The following is a 16,854-nucleotide window of genomic DNA, read 5'->3' on the forward strand; positions in this document are numbered from 1 at the left end:
TGCCTTGGTCTTATAATTCCCAAATAATGTATTAACGTTATAACACATTCTTAGGCACATTTTTCTAGAGAACTCTAAAATACCAAATGTGTTCTCCAACCTAAGTGAAACTACAAGCACATTTAGGCTCTTATAAGACAAAATCCAAACATGTGAGCATCATAGAGCTCCTTCTCATGCCTAAGTGCATTAATATCCACTATCTATGTTCTGGTGTCTTATGGAAGGACCCTTAGGGGAAGGCAAAACCAAAATTTCACCAGAACATATAGTATTCTTAAATGGCCACAACAAGATATCATAATTTAAAATTTCAAAGTAAGAAAAGGTATACAAAAAAATATATTCATATGGAGTAGTCATGATTTCGAGGAAAGATTCATTAGGAGAGAGGAGTTTGTGTCAGAAATTGACTTGGCTTGCTCCTTAGCTTCTCTGCAGTTTGGGGTGTTTATTTTCAGCATCGGTCTAGGAAAATTTATTTCAAACAAACATATTGGTATACTTTGGGAGAAAATTGGCAAGACAGAGGGAGGTTCTTCCAAAAATAATAACAACCCAATATGCTATACTTTTCTATTTCACTGAAACGCGAGCAGCCAGAAAAAGATATTTGCTCATCTGTAATCTCATGCTAGGTAGCTTTAGAGTGAGTTAACATGAAACTTTTATGATGCCATCTAGACAGTGGTGTAAATATGTTCAGTGGAGGCAGCAGCAAAGGTCAACAGATTAAACTACATATTTCAGTGATTTTACCAAAAAACAGATGCAATGTTTCCAGTGGCTTCAGAATAGAGATTAAATTCCTTAACCTAGTGTTAATTAGTGTTGTCTCTTTACAATCTGATGACCCCCATGTCTCTAGTGCCCTCTCATACCACACCCCTTATTCCTACCAAGTTCTTCTTTCCCCTCCATAGTCCAGTCAAGTTCGCCTGACTTCTTAGGAGATGCAAGCTGATATATTTAGGGGTCAAATGTCATAAGGGGTGTAGGAAAGTACATTCAAAATGGCATGATACAGTCATTTACTGCTTAACTCTGAAGTAATAAGAACCATGGAGTTCAGAGGAAAAAACTCATAAACAACAATTAAACCCACTTTGATTCGAATTCTGTATCTAGCACTTTGTGCTCTGAAGGTATCACAAACTTTCTGAAACAACTGTCTTAATGGTGAAGTGAGAAGAATAACACCCACTTCTCAAGTGGTTGTGACATCAAGTGAAAACTGTATGTGAAATTACTTTGTAAAAGGCAAAGTGTTATCTGATGTTAGTTCCTCATTGTCTTTTTTTCTTATTATCATCATTACCATCATTGACAACCTGTTCCCATTAAGCTTAGCTAAAACAAAGTCAGTCAAAGATCTAGGGTGAAAGACATGGTGTGAATAAATATGAGAAGTGTTTGTGTGTCCTTCTATGTTAGAATGCAGAAATAATGTATAAATTAATCACCTCCTTGCGGCTTGTGAATCATACTCAGTCACTTGAAATATCCCATTTTTTTAAGTTTATCTATTTATTTTGATAGAGACAGAGAGAGCATGAGCATGAGCCTGATAGAGACAGGGAGAGAGGGAGAATCCCAAGCAGACTCTGTGAAGTCAATGAGCAAAGCCCTACAATGCAGGGCTTTGAACTCAGGAAACCATGAGATCTTGACCTGAGCAGAAATCAAGAGTCAGACACTTAACTGACGGAGCCACCCAGGCACCCCATCTCCCATTTTTTTTGCTCTGATATTGATTAATGATTCTATATGTGTATGATGAATAATAATTTAGATCATAACTGAAGCATGATGGCTATTCCCAAAATTTAATAGCATTAGGAAACACTGACAATTGTTTCCAACTATAAAACAAGAGCTTATCTTAATAAGTGAAACAATCCATACTTTAAAAACAAAAGGCAAAGAAGAATGAACAAAAGTAACTTTGTATGATCACTTCTAAAGTTCTTTTCAAAAGTTTGTAAAAGGTCAGCATGGTCTTTATAAAAACAACAACAACAACAACAACAACACCCAAAAACAAAAACAAGCACTAGCTTCATGAATTTAGAATGTAATCTGATGAGGACCAACATGACATTTTCTAAAGAAACCAGGGACTGTAGTTTGTTATTGGCTGGAATGGCAGATGGACTGTAGACTGAACAATAGGTAATTTTGGTTTACAATGTCAACTGCAAGTCAAGTGTGGCCCTATAAATATCATTCCTAGATGAGTCATTTTTATAACTTTCACAAGTGTCCTGATGGACAAAGTAGGGAATAATTCTGTCAAACTCTCAGATGATGAAGAGTTATGAGGGATCATGTATCCCAGGGAGAAAATTATTAAAATGATCTGAAACTAAATGAAAGACTAGGGAGCAAGGTCCTCTGTTATCTGGTTTTCTCTCCCTTCCTTAAAGCCATGTGGGGATGGAAGAGTCAGGGAACATCTAGGCAGAAATACATGTTTTTTTTTTTTTGTTTTTTTTTTTCAACGTTTATTTATTTTTGGGACAGAGAGAGACAGAGCATGAACGGGGGAGGGGCAGAGAGAGAGGGAGACACAGAATCGGCAACAGGCTCCAGGCTCTGAGCCATCAGCCCAGAGCCTGATGCGGGGCTCGAACCCACGGGCCGCGAGATCGTGACCTGGCTGAAGTCGGACACTCAACCGACTGCGCCACCCAGGCGCCCCAGAAATACATGTTTTAAGAAGGCTAGTGTGGCACTACCTATCTCTTGGTAACTTAAGGATTATTTTCTCCCCACCATTAAAGACCTAGATATTTCCTTCTAGCACTTTATTTTAGTTAAATTTTATAACTTTTTATTTTATTTTAGTTCAGCAACATTTCAATAAAAAGGGCAGTACAGATACAAATCCAATTACTATTATATTAGGGTAAGAAAGACAAATGTGTAACAAAGAAATACAAGACAGTGGGATACATACAAAGATTTTAAAGGCTAAGGAACCAACTCTTTTATCAGTTAGAGCTGGAGTTAAGGGAAAGAATCATTAAGAGGGATTTGTGTGTTTTTGGAATAAAGAAAGTTTATCCAGCTGATTTGGTGAAGGTATTGGTACTTTCTAAGCAAAGAAACTAAATGGGCACAAATGAAGGGTTGTATCCAAATCAGGAGCCCAATGTGGCTCTTAGTAACTGTATCTAAAGGAAAGAAGCAGGAAATGAGGCTGCAGAGGAATCCCAGAGGCAGAATACAAGAATAACTCATTGAGGTAGGAAAGAAACATAGTGTATAAATAGGTAGTATCATCTTCAATATTAAAAGCAAAAACATACAAGATTATAAAAGTTGATTATTGTCCTGTATAATAAGTTATTTGAAATTATCTGAATATCAGACAATCAAGGTTTTCTTCAGATTTTTTTATATACTAATCTATGTCTTTTTATTTTAAGCTCCTCTATATCCATCCATACTATATTTGGTCTTTGTATTACTTTTAACAATATCCAAAACATTGGTTGTATTATAAATACTCCAGAAACAAAAAGGAGGGAAAGTCTATAGATACTCTAGAAACAAAAAGGAGGGAAAGTCTATAAATAGAAGTAATCAATGGACATGTTTGGTCCAATGATATTTGTGTGTAATTCACACCCAAATAATGTTTTGAACTTTAAGAGAAATGTAAAGTGCTGAATTTATCACAGACTGGTATTTATTGAGTAGCATGGTCATGTAGAAGTCTGTGTAATTGATGTAGCTTTCTAAAGAACTTTTTTTTTTAATGTTTATACAGTGGCTAATATACCAGCAAATTCAAACTTAAGAAAGACTTGCATAATAATGTACTTTTTTTTTCTAGAACTAGACTGATTCTGTATGGAATTGGAAGCTATTTTCTGGGAGACATCTAAGTGTAGAATTAATAGCTGTCTCTGCTATCTTCCTTGCAAGGAAAAAAAAATGAGATTGAAAGTTTCATAAAGTGCACTGGTCAAATGCTTGATGATAGCTTGAGTCATGCTTTTTATGACAAGGAATTTTCAGAGTAAAGCAGTATCAAAAAAAAATTGTTACACAAATAAGACACCTCCTGTGAATTTACTTTTATGAAATTTCTATTTATTGCCACAGTCTAATAATTTTAAGAGATATGTACATGTAAGGGAAAGTAATCATAAAGAGTACTTTTTAAAAGCAAAATTTTAAAGTAGGAATAAATGAAAGTTTCATACATTTCAATTACATTAATACATATTTTATATTGAGAAAAGGTGACTTTTTTATTTAAAAATTTTTTTAAATGTTTATTTATTTTTCAGATAGAGAGAGACACAGAATGTGAACAGGGGAGGGGCAGAGAGAGAGGCAGACACAGGCTCCAGGCTCCAAGCTGTCAGCACAGAACCCGATGTGGGGCTTCAACTCATGAACGGTGAGATCATGACCTGAGCCAAAGTCAAACGCCTAACCGACTGAGCCACCCAGGCACCACGCAAAAAAGGTGATTTTTACAATGACATATGTAAATGTGCATCATCAGCACACAATCTGTACCTTTATAAAGTACTTTCATATACCTCCTTGAATGGTGGCTAAAGTGTGTATAAACACATCAAAGGAAAAATAAGAAATAAAATTAAATAGTAAAAAATACTTATATTCACTGATTCTAGTTTTGATTACTCAAGATTGGCTTCAAAAGAATTTGTGTTTTTGAGTGCATCTGAAGAGATTAGCAAAAATATTATAAATGTAAACATGGCCCCATAGACTATAGTCTGTATAACAGATTGTTTAGAATTTCCATTTTATCACTATCTCTTTAATTCTATTTTCCTTCGATTCTTCTAGGACTATGTTTTTTAAACATGTAACTTTATAGAATTTAAGTTATTCCTCTTTAAGTTACAATTGGAAGAAAAACATGAAGTGATTCAAAATTGTTAAGAATTTTCTAAAATACATCTTTCTAGACTTAGGATGGGTTTATGTCCCAATGTCCACATTGCAAGTTGAAAATATCAAAAGTTGAAGATGCATTTATTTATTTATTTACAAAAAAAAAAGTTTCCTTATTTTGAGAGAAAGAGTGCGCACTAGTGGGAGAGGGCCAGAGAGAGAGAATCCCAAGTAGGTTCCCTACTGTCAGGGTAGAGCCTGATGTACAGCTCGAACTCACAAACCATGAGATCATGACCTGAACTGAAATCAGATGCTTAACCGACTAAACCACCCAGGCAACCTTGAAGATGCATTTAGTACACCTAACCTACTGAACATCATAGTTTAGCCTAGCCTGGCTTAAACATGCTTAGAACAGTAACACTAGCCTATGATAGGAGTAAAATCATCTCACACAAAGCCTGTTAGATAATAAGGTGTTCAATATCATGTAATTGATTACATACTGTAGTGGAAGTGAAAAACAGAAAGGCTGTGTGGGTACAGAATGGTTGTAAGTGTATCAGTTGTTTACCCTTGTGATTGTGTGGCTGACTTGGAATTGACTCTGCCCAGCATCATGACAGAGTATTGTACCGAGTGGTGCTAGCCTGAGAAAATATCCAAATTCAAAATTAAAGTATAGGTTCTATTGAATACATATAATTTTTACACCATCACAAAGCAAAAATATAGTAAGTTGCATCATCATAGGTTGGGGACTGTTTGCAGTATGAAATATGTATTTGTTTATTTATTTATTTAAGTTTTAATTAATTTATTTATTTCGAGAAAGAGAGAGAGAGCATGCACAAGTGGGGTAGGGGCAGAGAGAGAGGGAGAGAGAGAATCCCAAGCTAACAGTACAGAGCCCAATGCGGGGCTTGATCTCAAGAACGGTGAGATCATGACCTGAGTGGATATCAAGTCAGATGCTTAATGGACTGAGCCACCCAGGTGCCTCTGTACTATGAAATATTTCATACAAAATATAATTAAGACAAAATTTCAATTAAATGTGCTTGTAATTATGAAAATGAAATAAAATTATTTGGTCTCTTTCTAAATACCTACAACCAAGTGCCATTGATTGGTTAGTACAGCAATTAATTGTCTTGATTTTTACATCTTCAGTACCTTACTTTAAACTCATCCAACTCATAGCATATGTAAATGGCAATTGAGGAAATATATGTTATTTAGATGATAGACTAGAAAGAGGCTATTTTTCTATATTTCCCCAAATTAAGCAAAGCTCATTTGAGTGATTTTTTAAAAATATATGCTAAACAGTTTGTAACTGAAATAATTACATTAAGTTTACCTTCTAAATTCTCTGAATCTTCCACATAGGGCTCAACAATGAGGTCTGAGTTTCAATAGAAAACAGATGAATTTGATGAGATTGATTAGAGCTTATAAATTATTTGAGATAAATAATATTGAATAATAAAAGTCACCATTAATCACATTAAGCCATCAGTCTTCATGATAACACATTTAGTGCATCTGATATCTAATAGTCTGCTAGTATTATAAATCACTTAGGATCAAATGTGCAGACAAAAGTGAAATGTAAAGCTAAATGCAAATTTTAACAGTTTTACTACTTATTTCAAATTTCCTGATCATTTTTATAAAGGGGTTTTTATCTTGTAAGACATTCATTGTCCTCTCTTGACTCCTGAAAAGTTATAGTTTCAGAGAGAATTACTTTACAGTTCAGGGTGTTTTTAACACTCCAGTGGAAGCGCAAGGCTGTAGATAGTCCAAAGACATTTAGCCATCTGGCGTGGAAAGAGAACTCTTATTTCCTTTTAGGTAATTGCTTTGAAACCAAATCTAACTTAATGCTTCTTAACTTTTAAAAGTAAGCTAACAACCTAGGGATCATTTTACCAAATTGATGGTGAGTGTGGGCACAATGGAAAGTTTTGAATGATTCCCATGATAATTCATCATACAATCCAGAGAATGGGTTTGGTATGGTTAAACTGTTCGATGAAGGAGTTAGAATATACATCGCTAACTAAAGAATTCTGAGAAGAACCCGCTTAATGTTATTTGAGACCAACGGTAAAGGAAACCTAACATAACTTTCACTTCCTTCTATCTGGATGGGAACAGGAGTGTTAAAAAATATAGTGCCTCCTACTTCTTTGGGGCACTTGACTTATCAATTAATCATTCTTTTTTGTGTCTACTCTCCTTCATCACCACCATTTTTTCTCTTTAGCATATAATGGTGATTAAATCCTTCTAATCTTTACTCCACACTTTCACTATCAATGTCCCTTTATGTTTTGTTTCATATATTCCCTTCATTGAAAATTAAGCTCCAGGGCACCTGCGTGGCTTAGTCAGTTAAGTGTCTGACTCCTGGTTTCAGTTCAAGTCATGATCTCACAGTTCATGGGATTGAGCCCTGCATTGGGCTCTGCACTGACAACGTGGAGCCTGCTTGGGAGTCTCTTTCTCTCTCTCTCTCTTCACTGCCACCCCTCAAAATAAACAAATAAACTAAAAAAAAAAAAAAGAAAGAAAGAAAGAAAGAAAGAAAGAAAGAAAAGAAAAAAAAGAAAGTTGAACTGCTAGAAAAATTAGTGTACGTTCAATTCTTCCATGTTCTTACCTTCAATTCATTCTTGAAACCACTAATTTCTTATTTTGACTGCTGTTATTTCAGAAAACTCTTTTTTTTCACCCAATAAGCTACTAGTTCTATAACACACACACACACACACACACACACACACACACACACACTTTTCCTAAAGCTATAAAGTCTTTGTTGAACAGGCCGATCCTAGCCTTATTCTCCTTGCGCTCATTATCCATGCCTCCATTACCCTAACCTTTTCTATTCCTCTAACCTACCATAGCTCATAATTATATATTTTAACATGTTATTTTTCCTTTGACTAAACATAGCACTCCCATTTTCTCATGCAGCTAATTTCTACATTTCCTTCAAAACCTCTTCTCAGGGGCACTGGGTGGCTCAGGTGGTTAAGCGTCCAACTTCAGCTCAGGTCATGATCCTGCTGTGTGTGGGTTCGAGTCCCACATCAGGCTCTGTGTTGACAGCTCGGAGTCTGGAGTCTGCTTCAGATTCTGTGTCTCCCTCTCTCTGTCCCTACCCTGCTCAAGCTATCTCTCTCTCTCTCTTGCTTTCTTTCTCTCTCTCACAAAAATAAATAAACATTAAAAAAATTAAAAAAAATCCTCTTCCCATTTTAAAATCCAATCTGATTTAGATGGCACCTATATGGCCTTATATTCTTGTATGCAGATATATCATAGAATTCAATGACAGTATCTTAGGTGTTAATTACTTTTCTATTTAAATAGGTTCAGAAATCATGTTTTATTTGACTTTATGTTTTCAGAGCCTAGCACAAACCTTGGAATATAGTAGGTAGCAAATAAATGGGTCTTTTATCCCTTTGTCTAAAGAATAGATCTAATGGTGGCAAATAGAAAAGCTTCTTGCTTAGGAATCTGAAAAGTTCAAAGTGTTATTTACTGAAATAAGGGAAAGGAAAATTGTTTGGAAAAAAATATAATGAATGTGGTTTGAGCTATGCTTGAGGTGCCAGAGGGATGTCCAGTTATGTGTTCAGCAGGTGGGTAACCTAGAGAAATTATGTCTGAGGAGAAGAAAGGAAGACGGAGGATGGTATTATGGGAAAAATATGATACAATCATGAGAAGAAAAAAGTCTCAAATGGTGAAAATAAAACTAAAATATCTAGTATCTTAGAACCCAAGTAGACAAAGCTATATTCAGGGGAAAAAATAGGAGTTACCTGAAAAGATAGTAGTATAATAATAGGCTTAAACACTCCACTAGATTTTTCCTTGCTGTCTTTCTGAAACTGGCTGAAATGACCAAAAGGAACGAGTTATATAATATTTTACTGCATGTGAGGCCTAGCTTTGAGACTATTTAAAGGTATATTTGTGTCTCCTCATTCTTTGGTTTGTTTCCCTTACATCTGTTTGCATTTGTAATGGAGTGGAGGGAGGTGGGCTGACAGTTTGAAGCCTCACTATGCCTCCATAAATTAGACAAATATTTATTCAGCCTGCACTGTTTGAGTACTTCCTATGTTCAAGGCACTATACTGAGAGCAGGGAGTGTAGTGCTTAGTGTGAAAGACATGATCCCTGCTGTTAAGGTATTGAAGAGGAAGGTTGAGAAAGCAAATACATAAACAGATTAATAGCACTTCTGGGACATGTTAATTTCTTGAGCTTATAAAATTGATACAGTCCTTAGCTTCACAAGACAGCTTTAATAAGCTTTTTTTCCCCTTACCTTCACAAGACAGCTTTAATAAGCTTTCTTGTTTTAAAATAGGAATAAAGATATATCTGAGAAGGAACTTACCATTAAAATGAAATGAATCTGATCCAGCATAGTTTCCTTTCACCAGGACTGGAAGGAAGTGCTGACCTCGGAACTCATCCCAACCCACCAACCCAACGCTGTGGAAGGGATTTGGAGTAAAATGACAGACCGTGTGTGGGTTGATACCACCAGAAAGCTGCAACACTTGGGGCCAGGCAGTTCTGCCCATTATGGGACACACATGGTTACACATAAAAAAGAAAAAGGAAACTCACCTCATGGAAACATCTTTGCATCATAGACTCAACAGATCTTCACCATGAGGTCGAACTGAGTACACTTATATTTAGCAAAAAACCCACTACAGAGAAAGGTTTCTTGATCTAGAATGCTGGATGTGGCGACAGTAAAAGTTACATTGACAGCAGGTCTCTAGAGTGTTTCTTGGCAGCTTAGTGATTAAGGCAACTTAGGTTAACAATATGTGTCATGAATGTGTATGTGCGTGTATGTGAGTGTGTGGGGGGAGAGAGAAAGAGAGAGAGAAGAGGAAGAGGGAGAGAGAGATATTAACAGGGGCCAATCCATTAATCATGGAGCTTGGATTAAAGAGCTCAGCATGTATAAAAACAAGAGTGTAGGGATTATGCTTTCTAAAGATTAAATGAAAACAATAAATAAAATCTGTGTAGTTACAAAATGCAAATATACTTTTATATTTGAGAAAGAGCAAGTGAATACATAGCATCACTGAGCAATGAATGTTTTGGTTAGTAATTAAACTGTTGCCAAATAATTTATTGTTTGAATAAAGTTTGAGTGAAAATGAAAACTTTCAGCAATTTAAGGTGAAGAGTAATATAGACTATATGACAGAATGTGAGTTTAAGTCCTCAAGCAGAGAGGTACTGAGTCAGGATAAAGTTGTAACAATTTAAAAAAAGTTTATAACAATAAACAATTGTGCACTTCCTTAAGAAACCTCAACATAATGTGGGAAGAAAAACCTTGGAACATAAAGTCATCTATTTTAGTAAAATAATAGAGGTAATTCTGGATTTTAATGCAACTTCAATTCATTCATCATCACAAAATGAGGAAGTCTTGAAATGCTACTTACCTTGAGGGAAAAAAACCAGTTTTAATACTAAAGTGTAATACCAATCATTTAGTAGAAATTGCAAGTAATTTCTGCAGTATATGTAAAATTCTGAGCAAATTGAAATAGGGCATCAGGATTCAAAACACAGCTGTCTTCCAGAGAATGGTAGAGTATTTTGAGAATTAAGAAGAAATCTGGCAAATCATACATAGCTCACCTAACTGTAAGGAATATATGCTGGAATAGTGGGTAGAACTTAAATGCTGTTGGATCCAATATCCAGTTGGATGCTGGAAGCCCCCTTGTGCACCCAACTGATAATAATCTGTAGCCAGAATTACAAAGATGTAGGAAAATTCTAGTATCATCAGACATGGGTGGTATTGCCATTCAGAAGTCTGTCAAGAGATGTGGCCATAGAAATGGTGGAGATCAATATTCCTGGAGACACTTCCATACTGGTTTTACAGGAAAAAAATACATGCAGACTTGCTAAATTAAAAACAAAACAAAGCCTTTAGCTTATATGCCTTTCCGCTAATGTAGCCAGCTATTTCTCAATCAGAGGAGTCATTTGGAAATCAGAATTGAACCCTAATGTGAAGAGAAAGGATCCTTTCAAAACTTACTGAAGTGGTATACTATACATGGCAGTACTGTGGTGTCAGAATACTGTGCAGAGACTCACAACAGAAATGCACACAGTTCTAGCTTTTACTGCCTCCATCAGGCAACTGTGACTAAGTATAAAATTACATTTTGTGATGTCATAGTTATATTATAAGTTCTTAAGCAAAATCTTGTCCAGATAAACATGGAGAAGACCCATCGAAACTTCCTTCACATTATTTTGGCAAAAATCGAAGACCAGGTTATAGTTATCTTGATTTATAATTACCCAACAGGAAAAAAATTGCTTATGAAACGTTTTGCAATAATAGAAGCATGCAAATATAGCATGTAAAAATAATTTAAAATGAGTATATTTTAAGAAGCAACTTCCCAATGGAATAAGTGAAAATAGTAAACAATTACTTTGCATTCTTAAGAAAATACTTCCATATATATATATATACACACAGAATAGCAGCAATAACAAAAACAATACAAAACAATAACAAAAACATAAGTCAGCTGAGGAGTGGTCACAGAAAAAAAACAAGAAAAAACCAGAACACCCAACTGTAGAATTTACAGTAAAAGTAATATCACCTCTGTGGGAAAAAACAATGAGGGTTGCATAGTCAAAGTCCAAAAATAAAATTTAATTTCAGAGAAGAGGGAAAAAGAGACAAGGAAGAAACTGGGGAGACACTGACAGCTATGGAGGACAGGCGACAGATCTAATGAAGAGATTTCCTGGAAGAAGAAAACTCAACAAATTGAATGGAGATTTCTGCTTATTATAGATATAAATAGATGATAGAGAAATGATAGAGACTGATCTAGATCTATAAGGCAAAAATACGTATATAATGCATATGCATGTATCTGTCTACTGACCTATGTATCTAAAATTAAGTGGCGCCTGGGTGGCTCAGTCGGTTGTGTCCGACTCTTGATTCCTACTCAGGTCATAACATCAGGTTGGTGAGATGGATTGGGTTCCATGTTTTTAGTGCAAGATTCTCTCTCTTCCTCTCTTTCTGCCCCTCCCCCACTCTTTCTCGCTCTCCTCAAAAAAAAAAAAAAACAGCTTAAAATTCAGAAGGACTGGTATAAAAACATTCAAAAAACAAATGACTGAATTTGTTTTAGAATTGAATACAATTGTTAAATTACATGTAGAGCAGGATAAATACAATAAACACACACCTAAATAGACTATGGTGAATTTGTAGCATGAATGAGAAAGTGAAAAATTAAAATCTTACAAAGAGAAAAGATTTTCTAAAGAGGAAAAGCAATAATACTGACTGCAAAATTTTCATAAGTAGCAATAAATGCCAGAAGGCCATTGAGTAATATTTTCTGCCTTTGAAGGTCCCATTACTGTCAGTCTAGTACTCTCTTCCCAGAATAAAACAAAAGTTATCAAGATTGATGAAATCAAGTCATTTCAGACATTAAAGGACTAATAGAATGTGCCACTGATAGTAATTGTTTGAAAGACAAACTGTAGCCTAAAAGAAGTATGATATAGGAGTTGTAAACAGGGTCAGATAAGTTATAAAATATATTGATCTTTATTCAACTATAAAAATAATGCTTTTTTATTTAAAATTAGAATGAAAAATCAATGCATAAGTTAAAACTTTGGGGGCAAAATTAAATAATTAGGAAAACACGAATATAAATAAATATAAAATGATTTTAAAAACTGATAGAGAACTTAATTTTTTAAATTTAGGATCTGATTTTTTGAAGAATATTAATATAAGCCTCAATATCTCTATTTGAGGGAGGAAATAAAATACAAGAGGCACGCACTGTTATTCAGAATTCTTTTTTAAAAGTTTATTTTATGTATGTATGTATGTATTTACATCCTCAAGTTACTTAGCATACAGTGTAGTCTTGGCTTCAGGAGTAGAACCCAATGATTCATCTCTTACATATGATATCCAGTGCTTATCCTGAAAAGTGCCCTCCTTAATGCTCATCACCCATTTAAAAGACCCCCCCCCCCAACCCCCATCCCTCTTCAGGTCCATCCACATAGTTGCAAATCCCAACATTTCATTCTTTTCATCACTGAATAGTTTTCCATTACGTGTGTGTGTGTGTGTGTGTGTGTGTGTGTATGCGTATGCGTATCACATCTTCTTAATCTATTCATCAGTTGATGGGCATTTGGGCTCTTTCTATAATTTATATTGATGATAGTGCTGCTGTAAACATTGGGGTCATGTGCCCCTTCGAATCAGCATTTTTGTGTATGTTGATTTTTAAAATGCTCAGGGATTAAAGATGACCATGTGTTTGACAATCTGGACATGACACTATTACCTTTGAAAGAGCACTGTGAATGGAGGGTGGGATGAGATGAAAGACGCAGCAGGAGCTTCCTCTAAGATTGAGTAGTGAGAGAGAAAAGTTAACTTGTTTCACTTGGATTCCATTTTGACTGGCCTCCCATGAAAGATTTGACTTTCTGAAAAACTCCATAGAAACTAGCCACAGACCAGAAAATCAGTTTTAGAATATCAGTTCTAGTCAACAGTAATGTTTGGAGGCAAATCTATGCTACTTGGATGGAGTCTCGCGCCTCCCCAAACGTAAGCACAAATTGGAAAATGTTCGCACTGCCTCACCCTGCCACCAAGCGGCAACTGGAAACCTCAGACAGTGGCTCCTGATAGGCCTGATAGTGAGGCTGTTCTTCGCACCAAACATGAAACCTGAGATGGTGCAACAGGGCTAAATCAGACCCTTTTCCCATGTCATATTTTTTTGTGCCCTGTGCTCAATTTCACCAGGAAAAGAGGTGGTATTTCCTTAGTTGTGCACTTTGGAAGTCCAATAGCCAGGGGCAAGGGGTTTCGTGCCCAAAGTCTGATAGCCAACCCTGCTTGCCATATCTCTGTGCACTGCCATCGAGTGCTCCGCGCATCCTACTGCTTCTGTCTCTACATTTTTCTCAGTTAATACTATTGCTACAGGAATTTCATATAAAAAAATTAGAACATGCTGCTACAAACAAGGAGTTATCAAATCAGAGGGAACAGTTTAGTACTTTTAGACAAGTTCTCATTCAAAATTTCTCTGCCCGGCATTCCCTCCATTCCTCTCCCTATGTCGACATTTTTTAAATATAATATTTCGACAACATATAAGTCAAATATAGGATGGTTTTCATGACTGAAAAGTTGAATGACATTGTTTTAAATAACATAAAGATTTATTTTTGGGGCGCCTGGGTGGCTTGGTCGGTTGGGCGTCGGACTTCAGCTCAGGTCATGATCTCACGGTCCGTGAGTTCGAGCCCCGCGTCGGGCTCTGTGCTGACAGCTCAGAGCCTGGAGCCTGTTTCGGATTCTGTGTCTCCCTCTCTCTCTGCCCCTCCCCCGTTCATGCTCTGTCTCTCTCTGTCTCAAAAATGAATAAACGTTAAAAAAAATTTAAAAAAAAAGATTTATTTTTAACTTTTATAAGAGAGATCCAGAAACAGGTAGCCAAGGGACAGTATGGCAGTTCCATAGGCCACCAAGATCCTAAGCTCTTTCTCTTTCAGTTGTACCATCCCTGCTTAGCATGTTTTTCTCTATACCCAACATAGGCTCATTAGTGCAGGCCATCACACAAACTCTATTTTATTTTATTTTATTTTATTCTTTTTAATTTTTAATTTATTTTAATTTTTTTTTTTATTTTTAGAGAGAGTGAGGGGGAGAGAGGGGCAGAGGGAGAGAGAAAGAATCTTAAGCAAGATCCATGCTCAGCATGGAGTTTGATGCAGGGCTTGATCCCACAACCCTGGGACCATGATCTGAGCTGAAATAGAGAGTCATACTCTCAACCAAGGGTTTGAACCACTCAGGCACCCCCATGACACAAGCTCTTATCATCATGTTCAAGGTCAGAAGGAGGAAAAGAAGGGCAGCTGAGTTAGTTCCCTTAAAGAAGTTTTCTGGAAAGCTCACCAAACTATTTCTGTTCATATTACATCAGCCACCTTTCTTATAAGGCATGCTAGGAAGTGTTGTTTTTATCTAGGATCATTAATGACCCAAATAGAGGAGTTGTGTAAAATGACCCTAATAGAGGAGTTGTGTATAAGGAAATAGGGATGATCTTTATGCAACTAGCACCATCAACAAAGTTTTGCTATAGTGCTTCACTTTTAAAACAGTGGTATTACTTTCTTACACGATACACAAACATAAACTTAAAATGGATAAAAGATAGAAATGTAAGACAGAAAGCCATCAAAATCCTCGAGGAGAAAGCAGGCAAAAACCTCTTTGACCTCAGCCACAGCAACTTCTTACTTGATGTGTCTCCAGAGGTAAGGGAAACAAGAGTAAAAATGAACTATTTGGACCCCATCGAGATAAAAACTTCTGCACAGCAAAGGAAACAGTCAGCAAAACTAAAAGGCAGCTGACAGAGGGAGAAGATATTCATAAATGACATATCAAATAGAAGGTAGTATCTAAAATCTATAAAGAACTTATAAAACTCAACATCCAAAAAACAAATAATCCAGTGAAGAAGAAATGGGCAGAAGACATGAATAGACACTTTTCCAAAGAAGGTATCTAGATGGCTAATAGACACATGATGCTCAACATGAAAAGATGAAAAGATGCTCAATGTCATTCATCATCAGGGAAATACATATCAAAACTACAATGAGATAGCACCTCACACCTGTCAGAATGGCTAAAATTAACAACTCAGGCAACAACAGATGTTGGTGAAGATGTGGAGAAAAAGGATCTCTTTTACACTGCTGGTGGGAATGCAAACTGGTGCAGCCACTCTGGAAAACAGTATGGAAGTTCCTCAAAATGTTAAAAATAGAACTACCCTACACTCAGCGATTGCACTACCAATAATTTATCCTATTTATCCATATAGGAGTGCTGTTTTGAAGGGGCACATGCACCCTAATATTTATAGTAGCACTATTGACAATAGCCATAGTATGGAAAGAGCCCAAATGCCCATTGACTGATGAATGGGTACGTATATTTCATCAGTCATGAAAAAGAATGAAATCTTGCCATTTGCAACAATGTGGATGGAACTAGAGTGTATTATGATAAGCAAAATAGGTCATTCAGAGAAAGACAAGTATCATATGATTTCACTCATATGTGGAATTTAAGAAACAAAACAGATGAACATAGGGGAAGGGAAGGAAAAATAAGATAAAAACTGAGAGTGAGGCAAACCATAAGCAACTCTTAAAGAGAGAGAAACTGAGGGTTGCTGGTAGGGGGTTGGGTGGGGAGTTGGGCTAAATGGGCGAAAAGCAATAAGGAGGGATCCCACTTGTTGGGATGAGCACTGAGTGTTATATGTAAGTGATGAATCACTATATTGTATTCCTGATATCATTATTACACTATATGTTAACTAAATTGGATTTAAATTAAAAAAATAATAAATAAAACTGGTATTCAATTGATTTAAAGTATATTATTTAAAATAAAAGGTGACAGACAATTAAAATACTTATTTAATTACATTGAGATAAAAGGGAATGAGAGAATGGTTATAAGTCAACATATGTTATTATGCCAAGTCAATAAGCAACTATTGATAAGTCAGTTTTGACCACTGACAATAAATTGATTTTATATGTATAAAATTGAAATGTCAAGATGTAGCATTATAAGCAAATTACTTCTTGACTTGAAATAAACCAAAAGAATTAAAAGTGTACTTAGTTAAATTCGGGAAACATCACTGACTCTGGGGAGGAAGTCTAGGTTTGGGGAAACATTGGACAGGGGTCTATGGTTTTCTTTTCTTTTCTTTTTTCTTTTCTTTTCTTTTCTTTTCTTTTCTTTTCTTTTCTTTTCTT

Source organism: Herpailurus yagouaroundi, unplaced genomic scaffold, assembly GCF_014898765.1.
Source record: "Herpailurus yagouaroundi ecotype Mexico unplaced genomic scaffold, PumYag 28, whole genome shotgun sequence".
NCBI lineage: Eukaryota > Metazoa > Chordata > Mammalia > Carnivora > Felidae > Herpailurus > Herpailurus yagouaroundi.